Consider the following 21,491-nt stretch of genomic DNA (forward strand, 5'->3'; position numbering starts at 1 on the left):
AGCCTCTGAGCCCGTTCATCAGTGGGGCCAAAACAATTGTCACTTCATCAAAGCATCTGTCAAATATTTTTCACTCCATTGGGGAATTTTCCCAAGTACTGAGCAGTTCTGGGCACGTTTTCAGCATTTTACTGTCGCGTGAGCACAAATTGATAGTGGAAGAGCACAACTTACAGGTGGAGTGACAGTTTTTGAGCAGTACCGAAGGGCTGTACCTCTCAGCAGAACCAGTTTTCAGAAATTCTTGTGGAAGTTTTCAGATACCCTGAAGCAGCTGAGATGCCACGTACTGTTGCCGGCTGTTTCAGGCACTCCTGTGATCTCCAGTCGAGGCCGTTGTCCTCGTTGCCTGCCCTGCAGTAAGCCCGTATCGCTGACGAAGGCACCTGAAGTCTTTATGGTCCCCAGTCCCACTCCCCACGTTTGTGTTCTATGGTGGCAGCATGGGCCAAAGTTAAGGTGGTTTTGGTGCCATAGCTGGGCGTTTCTACGGCTTAAGAGTGTCTGGATTTCTTCTCAACCTTGTCTGAATCCTGAATATCCTGGAGGATGTACGTTGTTGGAATAGCCCTAGCAGTCTTTTCGTATGTGTCTCATTTGGGAGGAGGGATAAGCGTATTCAACCTTCAATTCCCGTTCAGTTGTTCAATAACTTGCTTTTTCAAATTGATGTTGCAGGCGGAGGCTGCGCAGGGCGCCTGACGACGGAGCTGCACCGCCAGCCTCCGGCCCAGCGCTGGCTCCCGAGCCCCCGGCACGGGAAGGGTCCGTGGCCCCTGGGCTGCGGGGCCAGTCCTGCCCGCAGAGCCGTGGCCGGAGCAGGCGGGCTGTGCCCCAGCCCCTGCCCCGCCAGACGGGTCTGCCCGTGTCCTCGGCTCTCCCGGAGAAGCCCCAGCGAGAGCAGCCGGCACCGGAGCCCTCGGCGGGGTCAGAGCCCCCGAGGAGCTGGGCAGGGGATGGGTGTTGTGTGCTGCTGAAGTGGGAGGTGGGTAAGAGGGGGGCGGCATTTCGTTGGCTTTTTTGTAAGGGATAAAAAGCACCATTTATCCTTTATTTTAATTTATTTTTAAATAAATAAATCGAAGCTAAAATTTAAACTATGCACAGGATCTCAAAAAGTACGTGGCAGTTTTAAGAATCAGTGTGGCTCCACTGCTAGCGAAGATAAAGAATGGAAAATCCTCATACTGTGCCCTGAGGGACTAAAAATTTCATCCTCATGCCTACGTAAGGAGATCTGCTTAAATTCTCAGAAATTCAGTCTCTTCGCAGAGACTAATTCCCAGGAGCCAGGGACGGAGAAAGCTGTTTTTCACAAATGGAATTAAGAAAAACTCCTGTTGAAAATCCAAGGTGTAAACTTAGAGCCAGACTGTCACGTCCCGGTGCTGTGTTCTGGGGAGCTCGGCGGGGCCAGCGGGTGTCACGGGGCTGTCGCCCTGCTGCAGCTGGCACGGAGGTGGCAGCCCCCGGCCCGAGCGCTGTGGGACAGGGGGTCACCTCCCCGCAGCGGTGTTATGAATGTATCTGATGTTCTACCTGGTGTTAGACCTTCATGTTGCCCTACACGCAATTGCTGCTTTTCTCTGTTGGACGCCGTTCTGGTCTCTGGGAGTTGCTCTATCTGAGCTCAACGAGCACTATGGCTTTTCATATCTTTGTAGAAGTGCTGCTGATGTTCGTGGATTATTTAAACTCCACACTGTGGTGTAATATCTGGTTTGTATTATTTTATCCATGCTTTTGGTTTTTTATGTAAATGGTTCCTTCTTGTTGTTCAGAAAGAAAAAGTAAAGCTCTATTCTCTATGGTTGATGTATTTTCAGATCAATAAAACCCTGGTTGTTCTTTACGGCTGCACAGTCCCCGGTAAGACAGCGAGCGTGGGGGACCCCGCAAAGGCAGCGCTGACGCCTTCAGGAATCAGAAATGACCCCTGAAGTGCTGCTTCCGAGAGCACCGAGGGTAACTCTGCTGCCCCCCAAAGTGCTGTCGGCTCTGGGGAAGCAGCGGGATGCTCAGGTGCTTTTCCCTTTCTTTTGAGGACAGACTTCTGCTTCCCTCCTCCGAATCCCTGGCTGGATAAACCACCACTGATTTTTCACAAGCAGTAACGGGGCCTGTGTCAAGCTCCTCTCGTTGCTGAACATGCGTCGGTAAATGCCGCTGGTGCCGTTAATGAAACTAATTCCAGTGAAGTTAAGCTGCACCGAGCTATTTCTGTGCTCTCTCAGCTGCTGACAAGGGATTTTTCAAAGTAAGAACCAGTGTGGGGCCTGGGATCTTCCAGAGCCAAGGATCTCGCTTGCCCTCCTCGTGCCTCTGGTACTCCTGGAGCGGGCAGAGCACTTCTGAAAGCCACGGGCCACCCTGCGCGGCGCGGCCGTCGCTCTTGGGGTTGGTTTGTGCTGCAGAGCAGCTTCCCTCGTTTCCTCGCCGGGGAAGGCCTGAGAGGTCATCGTGCCTCTAGGGTACCGGCGAACCGGGGAGCAGCTCATCCCAGGGCGGGCAGCGACGTGCTGGGTTCATCCCCTGGGGGGCCCTGGGGCGTGCGCAGCCCCGCAGGCAGCAGCTGGGGTGCAGGCAGCTTGGCCGGAGACTGCCTGCTTTTTGGCAGAGGACCCTCAGCACTGGAGTCCGGGGGTGGGAGAGGGGCGAGAAGGGTCCTGGGCTGCAGGTTGGCTGTGGGGGGGAGTCCAGGTGGGGCTGGAGGGAGCGGGGTGGGGAACGGCTCTGGAGGTGCTTTGGGAAGCCCGGCTGCCTGCTGCGGGTGGGCAGAGCTCGGGGTCTCTGCCCGTCTGGGTGACCCCAGGCTCCCCGCGGTGCTGGGGGTCGTGTGTGTCTTGCCCAAGCACCTCCTTTCCAAAAGACCGCCGAGGAGAGCACCACCACCATCGGGAGCCGTGCCTGAGCGGGGCGAGAGGCTCCTCAGCATCCCGTGAGGCCGACGGTCTGGGGCAGAGCTGCCCGTGCTCGGGGCTGGCGCTCGTCACCCCTGTAGACTCCAGAAGGTCTTTGGGTGCTTGCGGGGGCTTCCAGCGCCCACCGGGGAGGGTGTCACGGGGGGGAAGAAGCGAGCCCTGACCCCGGGCGTGCTCGGGGTAGTGGCGTTGCGCTCGTCGGTTCCTGTGACAGGTTTGCATCAGCCCAAAGGTTGTGTCTTAAACAGCAACCCCCGGGTTTAAACGCATTTCTAAAAATGGGATAGGAGCGAGAGCAAGATTGGATGCTAGCTCCAGATTCCTGCCTCTACATACTTCTGAGAAGAGGCTTAATTAAATAAAACCTGGTATTTAATTAATCCTTCATATGTTTGCTTCTTGGGGCATGTTTGCTCTGATGGCACGGCACCAGGGCTTCGCGCAGGCGAATGTATTGCCAGGGAACTCGCAGTCAAGAACTTCAAAAGGCTGATGAAGACACTCCCCAAACACGCGTAGTTTGCAAAATTGTCAGGGTGGGATCCCACCAGCCCTTGCGAGTGTGTTAATAACCTGATATTAATTGTCAATCTAATCACTGGAGGCCAAGTCCCCAAGGTGCCCAAGCAGAAATGCTCTGCGTCGATGGAGCGCAGAGGTTGGCAAAAATCCTGCTGTTTAGATGCAGGAGAGTAAATGATCCTAAAAGTGAATGGCATTAATTTTGAACTTGGGACGCTTTCTCACAAAAGCAGACGTCCTGAGGTTGTGCTTTGGAGTGCCCTCACGTTGGTACAGCCACGGAAATCTCCGTCAGGATTGCCACCTCCGTGCGGCGGCAGAGACGAGAGCCTGCAGCGCAGCTCCTGGACGGTGCAGGACACAGAGCTGCTCTCAGCGCTGAGCACCGGGCTGCAGGCAAGGGCGCTTCAGGAGATGCTTCACCATCGCCGGCGTGGGAAGGTGGCAGCTCCCCTGAGGGCAGGAGGGGTGGTGGCCGCCGTGGTATTTTCCATGGGTCCGTTTTGATCCTCCGCTGCCGGAGTCCCAGCCCGTGGGCTGCCTGTGCGAACGCCGCGACTGCGGCCGACAAACCAGTCCTGGGGGCAGCCCGAGGCAATGGCTGTGCCTGGCGAGGGGCAGCCGAGGGGCTGTGCCAGGGAGCCCGGCTGCCAGCGCCTCTCCTAACGCGCCCTCCCCACGGCACCCGCTCAGCGCCTCGGCCGTGGCTGCGGCGGCCGGGAAGGACCCGGGTGTGTTTGTGGCGCGTGGTTAACGTGCGGGAACGAACGTGTGAAATCTCAGCGCGAACCAAGTGCTTCTGGTCGAAACAGCTGCTTCGGCGAAGGTCTGCTCCGTCCTGGTCGCACCTCCAGCTCCGCCTGGCTGGCTAAGGGCTCCGAACGGGCACTACAGAGGTGCCTTTTCTCGAAATACAGCCGCTACGCAGAGGCTCACCCGCACCCGGGTGCAGCAAACCCTGGGCAGACCCTTTGGAGAGCCCCGTCTTGCAGCAGGACGGCGCGGTCGGCCTGCACGGGCGCCACCAGCTCACCCTGGTGCCGGGGTAAGGTGCACGAGCACAAACCCTGCCGACGGCCTCGGGTCCCCACCCTGCCCCGGCAGCGCCGAGAGCCAGAGGGCTGCGCAACAGGGACCGGCTTGGCCAGCCCGGGATTCGGAGCCTCCCCTTGCTGGGTTTGTGTGTGGCAGCCGCGGCGGAGCACGTCGGGCTGTGGTGTTTCCAAGGAGCTGTGGAGGTACCTCACAGCCGCGAGAAACAGGCTCAGCTACAGAAGGCGAGCGAGCAGGGATGCGTTAAGCCGTTTCTTAAGCAGGGGGAAGCAGAAGTGCTTTTTCCTGGAGCGTTTCTCAGAAAGTGAAAGCATTTCTGCAGCGCTTACAGCAGCTGCACGAGAGCGACGTGTAAGGGAGATTCATCAGAAAGCTCTCAGCTGCCATAACGCCCAAACTGAGATCGTCTGTGCTGGTTTAGACCAAAGTCTGTTTGCCGAGTAGCTTCCAGGAGCTCAGCGAGGCTGGTGGGGAGCAAGACACTGCCGTCGCTGCGAGGGGGCTCAGGGCTTGGTGCGGGGTCTCTGGTTTAGTGGCTGAGCTGGGTGGGCAAGTTTATTATTTGAGCTTTTATTAGTTCAGCAAATGGAACACAGACACTCGCCTTTATCACTTCGGCTAAGGACGTGTTGCCGTTGGCTGAGTTACAGGAGCGGGAGCTGAAATCTGAGTCACGCCACTGCTGGGGAAAACAAGACCAGACTCCCCAGAAATCTGCTTTCTTTGTCCTCCCCACGGGCCCCCACGTCTGACCCTGTGCGTTCGCTGATAGCGCAGGGCGGGCCCCGGCCGGGATGGGTGCCGTGTCCTTGCCAAAGGAGGCAAAACCGCCAGAGATTATAGAATTGGCAAAAATTCCACAGCCGCTGGTTTTTGACTCTGATGCAATCAAACCTCCGCTACAGCCCCTTCCTGCTGAAGAGCGTTATGCACACAAACTCGACGCTCGATTATCCTCGGGTTTTGTGTCAGGGGTTTCTGGCTGTAGCTGCTTTCAGCCCCTGACGTTTGACGACCTCTGCCTTCCTGAATTTCTCCTTTCTGGAGGAAGAAGTCTATTTTGTGGGCAGTGAAGGGATGATGCTGCAGGCGCCGTGCCCCCATCGCAGGGGCGACGGCAGAGCTCAGCCTTCGCCAACGATGGTCAAAGCAAGCTGGCCAACATAGGACTGCATGTTTCACGGAATCTTCCCTTTAAATCAGGTCTCTCTCTCCTGCATTCCTTCTCCCAGCCCTGCTCCTCTTTACATCAGGAAGCAATGGGGGTCCCGTGGCCTTTTATCAGGCAGGCTGTGCCCTCCGCTGAGCTCTGAGCCGGGCACTCAGTGCTCCCTGTGTAGCTCTGAGCTGGTTTTCACGGAGGATGACCATGAGGAGGGGGGAAAGGAGTGTTTAAGGAGCCCTGCTGTGGTGGTGATGGGGAGCAGGAGGATTTTCTGCTTTCCTTTTCGCAGGTGACCTGCGGTTGGCAGCGCAGCACCTTCCTGCAGTCCTTAATGCCCGAGATGTGCAGGGAGCTCCTGGCCGGTTCCTCATGGGCACAAAGGCTAAAACATCCATGTGCACCAGGCGCGACTCCCGGGTGCGCCATCGCGAACCTTCACCAGCAGTTTTGGCTTTCACGGGAGCACTTACTCCGTGGAGGGTTGCAGGACAGGACGCCGAAGCACTTCCCTGCTTAGGGCCAGAGCGTTTCAAACCCTCGTGGGCCTGAGAAGAGCAGACGCTCGTTCCCCAGATCCAGACGAAGCGGTTTGGCACACAACTCCACCTCTTCCCACCAACAGGAGTGACTGGCTCAGCGGGAAGAGACGGAGATCGTTGATGGCTGGAACAAAGGAGGGAACGTCGCCGTTGCAGCCGGTGAGGTCGGGCAGAGCCGGGCTGCCGTCCTGGCAGAGGTGGCGCGGGAGCAGGCTGCCGTCCCCGCGGAGGCAGCAGGGCAGCTGCAGTTGTGGAGCAGCAACGGTGCTCGCCTGGGATCTCCCCACCAGCTCCTGCGGCCTGACCTCAGGTCCGCAGGAGGGTGACGCAGCGATCCGGCAGCCGCTCCGTCATATGCAATTAACCCATTTCTCCACTATAGGGCACTGACAGACTGCGCCAGAGGAACCAGATCACCTGAGCAGCCCCACTGGCACGTGCAACATTTGCTGTTATTCGGTGTTTTATGCAATCCTTAGTTTAATCCTGAAAAGGTCCCGTCCTGGAAGTCAATTCTACAGTGCAGAGGAGAAGCAGCGGCATTACCCATCCGAGAAGCGGAGCTGCTGGTAAGTGGGTGCACGAGCCTGGCAGAGCCTTTTGTTGGTTTGATGGCGTTTGTGTTTGAAAAACAGAAACTTCTCATCCATCAGGGGCCTGTCCTTTTTTTTTTTCCTGAGCGCAAGCGCCCCTTCACCGTGCATTGCTTGCACATCATCGCACCGGCGGCGCTGGCGAAATCATCAACCGTTCCCTTTCCCACATGGTGGGGGTGTCCCCAGGGTGACAGGGGCTGAGCGAGGGTGAGGACACGGCCCCTCCAGCTTGGAGCTGGAGGCTCGTCAAGACCAGGCCTGCTCTGCCCCGCTGCTCCTGCCCCCCAGCTCTGCCATCCCGCGGGTGCAGCTGCTGCCTCCGACCTGCCGGGGCTTGAAGCATCAAGAGTTTTTGCGGCTGCTTTGAAGCTCCCGGGTCTCGTCTCCCTGGGGATTTGCAAAGGCACCCACTGAGGTTCCTCCTCAGACAGTGGGAAACGAGGCAGCAGCTTCTTGGGGAGGCGTCTGCTCTTCTTGAAGTCGTCCATTTGAATGCAGCCTCCCAGAGGCTATGCAGCCTCCGGAGCCTGGCTTGGCCAGTTCTGTCGTCTCTGGCTGTGTCGCCACATGTAGGTGTTTTTGCGGAGGGTGCTGCCATTAAAGTGGCTCCTGAATAACTGATCAGACGATTTAATTGTTTCCCACTACTTGCTGAAAGCCCCGTGTGCTAGAGCAGGGGTTCCCAAGCCGTGGATGCAACAAGAACCACTTCAAAGAGGTGTTGGAAGCAGTAACACCCTCTTTGAAGAGGCACTGGTCTGAGCCATGGATCACCCTCTTCATGGATCGGGCAGGTACCAGTTGCCAGCAACAGCCTGAGCTGCAGGGTGGGTGCTGGCACGGAGGCGATCGCTGCCAGGCTGCTGGAGAGGGGTGTTGAGGGGGGATAGGTGGATGAGGGGATGGGTTATGTCTTGATTTCTGGAAAAGGGAAAGGCAAATGAGTCACAAAATTGGGATCCCTTTGTGTTTGTGTGTGTGGTGAAGATAAAAGGATTGCTAAGGTGTGGGGAAAGCACCTGTATTATCCTGATTTGGGAGCAAGGGGGGTCTGTGGGAAAGGGATCATGATTTAAATGGGATGTGGGCGTATACAACAAGGGTGGGGACAGAGGAGGTGAGGCATGCTGGTTGATTCCTGCAGGGGTTGCAGAGCTGGGGGCTTTTGCTGCCGAAAGCTTTCTGCTGGCCCCCATCCACACCCCAGCAAAGAGGCAGCTGCTGGTCACCCCGACAGCTAAGGCACGCTGAGGAGCGTCACCTCCCTCGTGCAGTTCGGGAACGGGTCACGGAGAGATCAAATCAGCTCGGTTTGCTCTGGAGCCCCAGTGTCTGCAAAAAGAGGCGAGATCTGAATCGGCTCCCTCCAGGGCTGGGTTCACGGCAGGTTGGGAAGCTCCACGCCGACAGCAGCGACCTGCTGCCCGGCATCTCCAGCTCCTGCTGGGGCGAGGACTGGAGCTGCCTCTTCCTGCCGGCCGCGGTGGTGGTCCTGCCGGCCCAGGGCTGCGGGGGCCGGTGCGAGCCAGGCCCTCCTGTCTCCCCCGTGAGTCATGAGCCTCCGCGCCAGCCCCGTTGCTGAGGCCGACTTTGGACTCCGCCGTCAGACGGAACCACACCTTTGGGAATGGCGAAAGGCCGCGTTCGGAGCGTTTGTGTTATGACAATCGTGGCACGGCCTTGGAGAAGGCGGAGGGGCCACCGGGGTGACTTGGGCGCCATGCCTCGATGTGTCTGGGGGATGTGTGTCTGGCTGAGGAGTAACACTCCCTATCCGAGGAGAAACGCTCCCCAGTCTGAGGAGAAATATTCCCCAGTCTGAGGGGAAACATTACCCAGTCTGAGGGGAAACGCTCCCCAGTCTGAGGGGAAACGCTCCCCAGTCTGAGGGGAAACGCCCCCCATCCGAGGCGACGTGCTCCCTGGACTGGGCTCCATGCCGCCATTTCAGCACCCTGCGAGGGCTGCAGCCCCCTCTCCGTCAGGGGCGGCGGGGAGGCTCTCGCAGGGTCCCTCTCTGCCGCCCAAAGCGGAGGGCCTGAACCATGGGGGCAGAAAGCTCAGCGGGAAGGGCCAATCCTGCCCGGGGAGCCTCTCCCCCAGCGCCTGCCCGGGGAAGGCTGAGAGGCCCCAGGGCCGGGGCGGGGGCTGTAGGAGGCTGGGCAAAGGGGCAGGGGGTTGTGTTGCCCTTAGGGGAGGAGAAGGACAGCGGTGTGCCGAGGGGCGGCGGCCTTCACCCGGGCCCTCTTCCCTCAGGCAGGGAGTCGTGGCGGGGAAGGGACGGGGGACGGGGGACGAGGGACGGGGTGGAGGGGGGAATTATCCCCACGGGCCGGGGCCGGGACGCGAACCCACGGCCTCCCCGCCGGGGCCCACCGGAGAAGAGCAGGTGGAAGGGGCGGAGCCACTCGCCAAGGACCACTGGGCTCTGCGCGCGCGCGCGAGGCCCCGCCCATCCCGGCGGAGCCGCGCGGTCACCATGGCAACAGAGGCGCTTCCCGCCGGGACGGGCTGCGCGCGCGCGCGCGCGCGCGCCCGCCCGCCCGCCCGCCCGCCGCGCGGCCCGGCGGCTGTTGGCGCCGGGGCGAAAGGCCGGGCCCGCCCCGCGGCCTGGGAGCAACGCGGCGGGAGCGGAGCGGAACGGGACACCCCCCCTTCCCTCCTCCTTACTCCTCCGTGGTCCTTCCCTCTGCCCCCCCCCCCCCCCCCCTCCCCCGGCAGCCCCTCACCCCGGGGAGCGCGGAGGGGCGGCTCCCGCTCCGCCCCGTCCCCCTGCTCCGCCCCCCGGGTGGGGGTGTCCGGCCGTGCCCGGTCGCGGTTCACCTCAGGCGGGGGAGGCCGCTGGGTTCCGCCGTGCTTAAAACTTTACTTTAAGAACCGGTGGAGCCAGTGACCGTCCCGCGTCGGTTTTTCCCTCAGGGACGAGCCGGTGCTGCCGTCAGGGTAAGTACTGGCGGGGGGCGGGTGTGTGTGTGTCTCCCGTGAGGGGCGGCAGCGGGACAAAGGCGGCCCGGTGAGGCACCAGGCGGGTCCGGTTCATTCGCCATGAGGGGAGCAACGCCCCGGGCGGCCCCCCCCCAGCTTCCCCCCGGGGCCGGTTCTGAGGGCATCGCCCTCAGAGCCGGCCCCGGGGGAAGCTGATGGGGGGCCCGGGGGCGGTGGAGCCTGTGGTGCTCCCGGTTCCCCGACGGCGAGGGGACACACAGGGGGTCCGTGGGGGTCCGTCACGGTGCGTGTGTTGTGTGTGGGGGTGTCTATCGCCTCGCTGTTTGTTTTTCACTGCGTCAGAGCCAAGGGCGAGGGGAGAAGTTGGCTCCTGGCTCTGAGAAGGGAGGGGGTGTGACACACACACGCAAAAAAAAAGAATAAAGCCTTTGGATTGTGGTTTTAGGTGAGTTTTCGTGGGGGGTTTTGGTGGCTCATGGGTGTAACGTTCTGCTGGCGAGCGCTGCAGATTAGAGCCTTATTTTTGTAATCCAAGCTGACTTCACTAAGCGCTGCAATTATCTGTTGTTCCCCCCCCCCCTCCCCCCCGGATTAGTGACGGTAATGTGCTTGGAGGTCTTAAATGGACAAATAAAGATGTGTCCCCCCCGCGGAGTTTGCAGCCCTGCCGCTGGGGCTCGCAGCGGGCTGCAGAGGGGACAGGGGCGCGCAGAGGTGCGGTGTGTGACTCTTAGGGGCTCCCAGAAGCAGATCTGCTCCCTCGACTTAGTTTTAAGGGCCAGTTTAAGGTCATCGTGCTGGTTCTTCTTCATCGCGGATGTGCATACCTTTCCTTGCTGGCCCGTCGCCCCGTGCATGGGCATATATTTTCATTTTAGAAGCCCGCCTGACATTTGAGCGGACAGATTTGTGTTGCTCTCGTGTTATGCAACTCATTTGTCCATTTTTTTCTTCCTAACTCCAAACACCAGCGATGTAGGTGTGGCTGGAGGGATGTGGAGCTCGTGGGTGGAAATAGCTGATCTGAAAGATCACCTGGAGGTCAGTTCCCGTTTCCCTGAATTTGCGGGGAGTCCTGCGCTTGGGTTTGGGAGGGAGCGACGTCGGGATTCTGAAAGGGTGAAGCTAATCTGTGAAATCACTTTATTTCCTGCGTGGTGTTGCGTTGAGTCGTGTAAAAAGCTTTGCCTTCCCGAGGCTGTGTGCAGCATTGTGGCTGTTCTCGCGCTTCTCCCGTCTGAAGGTAGGAGATTAGTCTTGTGGATTCAGGTATTGACTTGACTTCTATTTCTGTGGCGTAATCCGTGTGATTTTGATTTGTGTGTGAGGAATGGGATTAAGGGAAATCACGCTTGGCAGATGGCAGAGCTTTCCTATACCATTAGGAGATATCGTAACCTTTTGTTATGCCTACGGACTTGAGTCTTCAGAGTTGAGCAATATAATTCTAGTCAAGGTAAAGTATTGCTTATGATAAAATCCTGGTGCTGCGTTAAAGGAATTGCAGCATTCGGCAACTGATACTGTGTCAAAACTGGTGCTTTATTCCAATGTGGCAATTGCAGGCGATTTTCATGGTAGGCTGAAGAGGTAAACTATGTTTCCAGGGTAACTGTGAAGTTGTTTAGCTGCTTCAGAGGTACTTTGTGTGAGAATTGAAGGTTGTTGGTATTTTCTTTCCTTTGTCTCTTTCCCATAAATCAGTCTGCTTTGCATTTTTTTTTTTAACAGCCACATGAAAACATTATTTTCCTTTGTTTTCCCATGACATTTTTAGGGTGTGGTAGGGGAACAGACAATGTATGACAGAAATGCTGATACAGAGCCTGGCAGCTTAACCTGGGTAAAGACTTTTTTCCAAAAAATCTTTCAAGAATTTATAAACTTTTTTTTTTCCTTTTTTTTTTTTTGGTAGCGTTTTCTTTGCTGTGTGCTCTGCCCTTCTCTGTACAAATTGTCAAGGATGTTTATTACCAAGTAAATCTAGAAAGCCTCCTACTTCAGAACAATTAAAGAGGCAGGAATCCTATCCAAATAGAAGACATAGCCTGTAATTCACTTCTGGTAGGTTTATCGTTTGTTGAAAAAGTACTTGTAAAACTTCAGCCTGTTCTCTTTCAGACAGTGCTCTGAAGTAATTCTAAGCTCAATGTTTCTTTTCCAATCCATATAAGACATAGAACAAAGTGACTCTGGAGCGTCATAGCATGGAAGGTCCTTAAAAGAAGTAAGAATCTGGGACTGTTCTCTAATACAAATGCCTGCTTTTGTCATTTTTGCTGTCTCGTTTGATGTAGTAAATGACATGAATGTCCCCGATCCCCGCGTTGTGCTCACGCTGCAGTTCGGAGGCTGCCTGCCTCATGGCCAGAGGAGAGCAGGCAGGGTACCCAGCTATGTGTCCCCTGACCTGGGCTCTTAACTGACTAGATACCGGTGTATTAGGGAAATTTTAATGCCTGATGCTTAAATAATTTGTTACCTCTGATCATTACCTGTCCGAGAGCTATGTGTAGTGATGACTGGGTTAGTTAGTTGGTTTTTTAAATCCTATTTCCAACCCTGTGTAGCACTGTTACCTCGGGTGCTGACTGAGCCCCCTGTGAGTCTGCGGACTCCTCTGGCAGCAGTAACGTGCTTCCTGGATGCCCAATTTCTCCCAAGGGAAAAAAAAATGAGTTATGACTTGGAAACAGATTTTATTGAAAGGAAGAATTTCAGACTCTAAGGACTGTGATTGGAAAGTCTGCCAGCCCTTACTGCTCCGTGGGTGGAAGGTAAAATTTAGACAACACGTGAAAGAAGCAGGTCCCAGATGGAAGGTAGATGAAGAGCTGGGGTGTTCCCCTCCCGGGGTTCTTTGCACAGCTCTGTGACTTTGCTTGGGTGTTGTTCTGGACTCTGCTCCATTCAGGGCTTCTCTTTCTCTGGGTACTAGACAATTTTGAAACCAGTCCTGTCACCTCCCTTCTCTTTCACACGTGCTTGCTTACTGTAAAGTGAAAAACAAGCCCTCCCTCTGCGGTGGAGAATGTGTCGCTGCGTTCGCTGCCTGGTCTTTTCCTTGGGATTAGTCTTTGATCTTCAGGCATGGAGCTTTCTCGCTTCTGGTGTCTTTTCCAAGTATCATCAGAATCAAAATGATCGAACTACTGGGGATTTTTCCTTCTGTCCTTGAATTTTTAGATAGTGGTAAGGAAACTCCCCATAGTGTTGAAAATTTCGGTACGGCGGTGCTTGTGGGGAATACGCTGCAGATCAGGGACACAGGACTCGGGATCATATTTGAGAGGATTACGCCGAGCACGTCAGTTAGGGACACGGTACAGTCGTGGCTGCAGGAAGCTACCCCTGTCGTACCTTGGGCTGCTCATGTGTTTAACAATTGTCCTGGCTTCTTATTGAGGAGTCTCATCAAGATTTTTCTCTTAAGACTTGGTATGTTTTCTTGGATTGATGCTCCACAGAAATGGCTAACCTGGCACTGCTCACTGGCCAGGGGAAGTTTCCTTTGGCAAATGAGTTTGCCGCGCCGTGTGCTCTGTAGGTATTTAAAAATGTGGCTAGTGGGGGGGGGGGGGGGGGGGGCATGGTGCCTGCATGACTAAAGGCATGCTTTGAATGTTCTGCATCCACTTACATGTAATGTCACTGCTCTTGTCTTATTTTTAAGCTGTTTCTACTTAAAGGCTGCTTCCCTGCGTGAGGATAGTGCTAGCTGGAAGTCTTTCTTTCATAGCATGGTAAATTTATGTGATGCTGGTTGCAGGGAGCTGTTCAGTGTCTTGGCTCTTCTGCTAATTTGTGCTATTAATGTATTTCTTAATGCAGGCACGGCCTTTTGGGGCTCCTTGTTCAATTCTTAAGCAGCAGGCAGCTCTTGGGAGGAAAGTACTACGTCTGTTCCACACTTCAAAGAGACGTTCACGGAACAGGAGATCACGCTGTATTCAGTGGGCTGCATGTAAAAGCCAGGCTGAGGTAAACTGCTTGATCCTGCAAGCCCAGGCATGAAGCTTGCAGGGATGCTGTGAGCACAGTCTGTATCACTTCTTTCTTTGATGCGCGAGGGTGACTACAACCCGGGAATGCTGCAACGGCTTAGGTGTGTGTTTTGTTTCGTACGTAGGAGTCGCCCAAAGACATCCTATGGACAAAGGCACCGACTTTTTGTTTTTCCCTCAGAAACCTGTTTAAATGGAGACTCCTTGGTTGCAGTAGTAGCCGTTGCAGTGTCAACCACCGCGTGGTTGTGTGCAGTTTGCAGCCAAAGAGCCTGGAGTAACAGCGTCAGGAGAGCTGTGGAATTAATTCCCTCCACAGCAAACTAGTCTTGAATCCTACTGACAGCCTTCTGAATGACCACAGACCTGGTAGATTTAACAGTTCACCTGGAAGACATCATGCTTGATAAGCTCTAGATGCACCTGCCCTGTGCTGCTGACATACAGACTTTGTCTAAAAATGTAGAGGAGTTTGCTGCTGGGCTGCTCATATACGTGCCTCCAGCGAGACACGATTCTGAGGAGGTGCTTGCTGGATTGACAGAGGTGAAAGAAGTCATCTGCTTTATTTTCCATGAGTGACTTTTAGTGAGTTTGAAGGGCCCACCCAAACTTTTGGCTGAACTCTCAGGCCTTTCTTTTGAAGCTGTCTTCTAGTAATACTTTCTTTTTTTTTTTTTGTTTAAAAAGTACCAAATCAAACCCAGAGCAAGTCATTTACTGTTTGCCTTGAACGGGCTTCTGTGGGTGAAGCATTTTTATGCACAGTTGACTTTCCAGATCTTGGGTTCTGTTAAGAGGCAGGAAAAACAAATTCTTAAGAAAACCTGGGTATTGAGTTTTGGCAAAACACGCTAAGTTTAGTATGATGACTATACTGTCTTTTTGCAGCTATTGGTTAAAAAAAGTTGGTAATGTTTCCCTTTTTTTTTCCTCATGACTGGATATCAGTTTACGCTAGTGTGACCTGAGCATCTGCTCAGAAAGGGCTATGTGGGTCTGCTGGATGACGATTTTCCTCAGGCCTAGGCTTAAATGATCTAGACTCTTAAAAGAAGTATAATTCTGTAAACAGCTTAATCTTTAGATTCTTTTCTCAAATCAAGGTGGCTTTTCTTGCTTCCCACTGTTTTCGGTTTGTTCTGGAAATATGTAATGCTGGAAGTTTTGCAGATAAGAAAGCCTTCAAACAGTTTTCCAGACTGTTTGGGGTTATTTTTCAATGCATCTGTGTAAGTAGGAGATTGTTAAGACGTATTTTCACAGTTCCTGAATACCTTACGATTATGTTGAAACAATGGGAGTTGGATTTTTCTTTTTATACCCTTCATCACTACAAAACATGCCTGAGGAGAGGAATGAATTTTTTTCTGAGGCTTGTGTGATGCAGTGATGCAATTTGAGCAGTCCAGGACTACAGAGGATTATTATCTGAAACATTGCTTGTTTTTGTTTTGAGTCATGTCCCATGAACGTGCACTTACACATTGGAGGAGGGGGGGTGGTGAAATCTGGGCTCCTTTAAAGCCACTTACAGAGCCGTTCATTAAAAGTTCTTATCAGAATTAAGAGCCAAAACTTTTGGGTTTGGGCTACAATAAAGCTGTTGCGTGCCTGAAAGAAGATAAGTGTTGGTCTTGCAGCAATGTGAGGACTGAAAGCTTCTTACTGTTGTGGTAATTATGAGTCAGGAAGGTCATTAGCCTGCTGTAACAAGTAGAAAAAGATAACCAAACCTTCAGCAACTGAATTGTGATCTACACGGTTTTCACTTGGAGGGAGACCGTGAGCGTGTGCGTTCCAGCTGTTTCCTCAAGGAGTGGACGTCTGCGGCACCCGGACAGCCTTGGTGGCGTTTTCACCGCTCTGATTTTAGAGAATTGGCCTATGCTTCAGTGTGGGGTGGTAGGAGATGTAAGTCTCTTTTCCAGGTCAAAATACCCCGTTAATTTGGTTGGGGGCTGGGGAGGGAATTGCCGAGAGCTGAGCGTTCTGTAACTCCAGGCGTGACCCACTTAGAGCCCGGCAGCGGCGTCTGCAGAGCTCTGGGGAAGCGCGTGTGCTCTGCGAGCTGGGCCAGCCCGGGAGGAGGCAGCGGGAGCTCTGCTGCAGGAGCGGCGCTTGGATGCAAATAAGGATGGCAAAAACAGAAGAAAAAAGTGAGCTGTGTTTTGTTGTTTAAATCTGAAATACGTAGGTTTGGCTCGTTGGAGAAGAGGCGAAGGAGTGCAAGATGCTAACGCTGTATTGTGTTAGATTTTCCTGTAATTCTAGTGGTTAAACAATTTTACCTTTTCGTAGTTTCTAAGGGTAAAAGCTGCCAGTATTTTAATTAAATGTATGAAAATACAAGTATTTGTGTCGGCTTTTGCTGATGCAAACAACGTCGTTGCCATATGCATCAGCCCCTCCTGTTTATATTTTCATAGCAACTGTTTTTTCTGCTCTTAGTGTTGGTTAAATACATGCTTTCTGTGCCTCCCCACAAGGGGTGTTAATAAATGTGAAGTTCTAAAACTTGTTATTCCTGCTGTTGTAAAACTAGGATGATCTTTATTTTACTGTGTTGATGGGAATTGGAAAGACATAAATAGGAATGGAATTTAAGTTTGTGTTTATTCCATTCTTTTAATGAGCTCAGACTTCAGCTTGGATTAAGCCTGGCCACTGTTTCCATTCGGCCATAGTATCAGGAACTCCTGGTAGGGAGCAAGTTGTGCCAAAATGCAAGAGGGATGTTTATCTGCTGCAAGTATGTTCGACCATACAAGGCTTTCAGTGGACAAAGCTGTCTCATCCCTAACGAAAGCATTCGGCCCAGCAAAGCTGTGATATGTTTTAAACAGGGCCGGAATTTTTGGCCACCATAATTGTGTTTGATATTTCATGAGAACACTCAAGAATTCCTCATTGAACAAAACGAGCACAGATGCCTTTCTAAAACGGGCATTTGTGCTGAAGTTGTGCAGCTCAGCTGGCTCATCCTTTGCTTGGAGACCTTACAAGAAATGTCATTTTTATTATTTGTTGTCAAACAGTGTTCTGACTGTATTGGCGCTATTAAATGTCAGATATTGGTGTCATCTGCCCTTAGAGTGCTTTAAGCAACAGGATGGTCGCAGACTTACCTAAATATCATCATATTCTTGCAGAACGCAAGTGCAAATGATACAGGGTTTTTCTTTCCCATGTTCGAGCCTACAATAACAGTTATGTCCAAGAAAATAGAGGTCTTGATTGATGCAAATAGTATTAAGTATTTCTAAAACATGTTTGAATTTCTGTGTCTTGTGATTCTTGCTGGTTGTCATAAAGTCCAGTTTACGTTCTTCACAGAATGAATGTTAACGACTAAAGCACTGCAGCTCTCTGGGGTTACTGCTTGCAAAGGAGAGATTAAATGAATTGAGTTTACTACAGCAGAGTTTCTAGTACGACTCAGATCTCTTGTTACTCTCCTAAATACAGTTTTACCTAGTAGGGAAGAGATGCTCGCTGTTGCTGCGTGGCTGTGTGAGGCTGCGGGAGAGGTTTCCGCGTGTCAGATCTAGTCTAACCAAAGTTGACGGGGCAGCGGATGTTTTTTTGACTTCTTCCTTAATATAGTTGAATCACAGTGCCCGTAGGAAAGACTCATCAATAGTTACAGATCAGCATTTCAAGAAGGTCAGGGAAACTGGTTTCTGCGTGGTGAGCATTATGCTAATTCAGTTGTTAAACATATTGGAATTGCGCTTCCTTTTGCTTCTGCAGTGCTTGCAGATTCCATCGGAGCCTTTGCTCTGCGCTTGGAGTGCAGAGGGTTTGCTTTGGGCAGGGAGGAGCTTTCTTGTACGCTGCATGTGATCACGGACGAGAAACGTGCCTGCAGATCTTGGTTTGGCTCGAGTGCTTTACATGAAGTATTTGCTTAACTAGTGTCACTGTCGTGTTGGTGCTTTGTACGAAGATGAAGTGGAAGGAGATGATAGCATGATGGAGAGGGTGAAGCCTTGTTTGTGCTGAAATACATATTTTCCTCTCCTGAAAGCACTTCATATTGGGTTAAAAGGCTAGGGTAGACTGGCAGCTGTGATGTTGAATTCACTGTTGATATGCACGCACAAGGGTGTGAGGGCAGATGTGTGACTTGGGCCCCGTTACTGACACCTCCTACAAACGGTACGAAGCCTTTTTGCTCAGATTTGGCCTTGAACTCTAGGAATGTGCATTGGTATTCTTTCCAACCAGCATGTGTAGTGTCTTTAGAGGTTACTTGTGATGCGTTACAGCGTATGTGATACGCATGTAAAGTAATCACACAGGTTGTCATGTTTGTTATGGGCTGTTGCACGTAACTTAAAAAATAGTTAATTTTGAACTCATTTTTTTTATGCTGTAGACATGTGGTTGCTGGTTTTTGCACAAGCTTGGCTCTGTAAGGAGCAGGTTACTATATTTTTCAAATCGTCTCCAAAGGTCTCTTTTCAGCTTCATTGAGTTGCTGCCTTTCTTTTTTTTTTTTTTTTTTTTTAAATGTAATAGCTGTAATTCCAGATCAGCACACTTCCAAAATGCTGCCTTTATAGATGCTGAAAATGGTTACTCTGAGGTTAAAGAGGGCTGCTGTAGTCTGGATTTTCCTTATTGCTTTAAAACCTTTGTGAACTGTGGCCTGCTCCATTTTCTGCTTATGTTGGCTCCTTAAATACGGTGGGGCAGCTCTGTTCTGGAGATCTGCATCTTGGCATCCTCTTAATTACACTGGTTCCACCAGCACTCGGTTGCTGACAGGAGCGTGGAAAAAGCCTGTGACTATGGGAGGGGCAGCTAAACCCAGCGTGTTGAGAACATCTTCAGCAGTGCGGAGAAAGAGGTAATCAAGCAGACGATGGGTTAGTGTCTGGAGAGCTTTAAAACTGGTAACAGCGCGGGTTGGGAGTGTCATTGGGACAAAAGATGCCGTTTGGACACTTGGCCGCCTGGCACCTTCCTGCTCAGCTGCTCCTGCCTGCGGGGGTCAGTCTGAGACCCTGGCATTGCTTTGAGTGTGGTGGCCACTGCCAGCGGTTGGGGAGCTCTCCGACGTGGTTGAGACCGGGGTAGTAACTCCTACTGAAACTGGGAGAGGGTCAATACCTGAACTTGTCTTCAGAGAGTAACTGGAGAATGTACTGTAGGCCAGATTCAATGGCCCTGCTCTCGATTACATCTGGAGAGTGTCCTGGAGAGGAGGCTGGAGTGAAAACTTGTTGAGGCATGAGCATGTATTTTAAACCACATAATTAACGGAAGGTTGGTTGTAACTGTTTAACCAATATTGGCTTAAAACTGATGTGCAAGACAGTGTTTATAATAAGTTGGACCGGCTTTTGTTAGGCATCAAAACCTGTAGGGTTTATCAGTTTGCTGCAGAGCAAACAGGCCACGCACCACCTGAACTTTGGGCAGTTTTGGTCAGGTAGATCTCTCCTCCTATCCTGCATATCTGCTTTTTGTTCACCCTGATTTCTATCACTTTGTCTCTTGAACCTCAAGACTTCTGGGGAGGGGAACTTGGGTTGATCAATGCGATTCCTGGGCAGAGTTTGTGTCCAGCAGTTCTGGTGTATCTTTTGTCCATGATATGCTGGTTGGTTCATACGTGATGAAACAGAAGAAAACAATCACCCAGTCTTCTTCACTGAGCAGGCACCTGGTCTTCTGTTGGCTCATCAAGTCTCTACACGATAGATGGCTGTAAAGTGAAAAGAAATGGTATCTTGTGCATATGAGACTTCTGAAGCAGCCTCCGCTGTCTGGTGCCTCATGAAACATGCTGGGCTGTGTGAGTCTTTGGTTTCACTTGCCAAGTTCACCACTGATTTGAGGAAGCTGAAGGTACATTTGGCTGTAACATTCAGCTCCGTGGATTGGCATGGCTCCTGTTCTGTAAATGATTTGATTCAGAGGGGATTTCTCCTGCAGAAATTCTGGATCCAGCGTCAGTTACCCGTTGTTTTCATGACTGGGTTGTGCCACTATTTGAACTTGCAGATTTGCAACAAAAGGGCCAGTGAGGGAGTCGGCTCAGCAGATTTCCCGGTAGCTGCAGGACTTACTGTGCCTCTTGAAGTCTGTGAACGTGTCTCATGCTTTCCAGAGGCATCCAGCGGTATTAACCGCGGAGCTAAACCCCAGATCGGTTAAACCCCAGATCAGTTAGGTGTGCTTTGCTGTGTGGCTTTCTGGGGGCAGGAACAGGTGGAGGCGGGGAGCTGGGACAAGTGGGTGTATCCTGGTTTTGTTTTGGGTCAGATTTCAGTCAAAGGAGCCTTCTTTGTAATAACTTTGGGAAGATGATGTTTCTAAGCTCACTGTGAGGTCATTCTCAGGTTACTAAAATCCTATTAAAATCCCTTCTTAGGATATGCCCTGAGAAATTCGGATCGGGTGCTGGGGCTGCTTTAATACTGGTGTGAGTGTGGTCAGGTGGGTGTGATTTGAGGGAAGCTTCTTGGTCTGGATGCTCACAGGCAAGTGAGTGCTCATGCCTAGCTGCTCAGGTCTGGCTGAACTGCTGAGAACATTCCTGTGATCTTTCATTCCTGCTAATTTTTGTGAGCTCCAAAATACGCCTGTGGCAGCTGTTCATTATTATCCTGCCACAAAATGCAGGTGATCTCTACACTGTACCAGGTATTCTTTGACAGCGTCTGTGGTTTTCTGCGTTACTCTTTTATCTTCATTTTAATGTATTAGAGTGGTTCTGTGGCTTCTGTGCTTAAAACTTATCAGAAAGTTTAAAAAAAAAAAAAAAACAAACCCTGCTCACTTGTGGTAAAAATGCGCTTCTGTGCTAAAGCTTGTGAATGTCGTTAAGCTGTCGGAGTTCTTGTCTTAGACGTGCTTTTATTCAATAATGGGGAGAAATGTAGTGTCACTGCTTCAATTCCTCATAGCCATACGGAACCCTGTGATGCTCCCTTGAATTCGTATCACTCTTGAAGGAAGAGGAAGCTTTTTGGGGGATTGCTGATAACAGTGACCTGCTAGCAGGTAACAAAAGAAACACAGGTACAAATTAGCAAAAACAGTTGGTGTTTCTGAAATGGGTAATTGTGTTCGTGGAGGGGGAAACCTTAGACTGTTTCCTGCATATGTGAAAAGCTAGATGTGACCACTGAAGGAAAAACGAGAGCCTTATCTTCAAGGTAGCAGCAGTAGCTCCTCTAACACATGAAACATTCTTGACATAGCAGCTTTTTTATGGGTGTGCAGCTTGAGGCAGATTATTGATGCCTGGCAGGAGGCAGCACCCTGCTGCAGTAAGGTATCCTACCCAAATTAGTGCTGCTGTGAGTATACAAGGAAGAGATCAAAGAGCTGTCTGAAAATTGTTAACAACCTGAGAGGCAAAAAGATTAATTTCCAAGTATGTAATTGTTTTGTAGAGCTGAGGATGATATAAGGGACTTTGGCCCAGAGAATGATAAGTGCCACCAAGTGTTTTGCTTCTATAACAGTATTTTATTTGACTCAAACCAGATCCACCCATCTCTCCCTAGTCTAGTAATTCTTCCAGTATTTATGGGACGTGAGTGGAAATTGTCAGTCTGATGGTCATGTCCGTTTGAATTTGAATGGGTTTTAATGGCTCTATCTGTACACTGAAAGGCATAACTAAAGTAAAATTAATCCAGTTTAAGATTGTTAATCTTAATTTCTAAATTGTATTGATTGTTAATCTTAAACTTGGCTTGTTCAAAATTGGGTCTTTTACGTAA

Source organism: Leptosomus discolor, chromosome 16 (assembly GCF_034619465.1).
Source record: "Leptosomus discolor isolate bLepDis1 chromosome 16, bLepDis1.hap2, whole genome shotgun sequence".
In the NCBI taxonomy this organism is placed as follows: domain Eukaryota; kingdom Metazoa; phylum Chordata; class Aves; order Leptosomiformes; family Leptosomidae; genus Leptosomus; species Leptosomus discolor.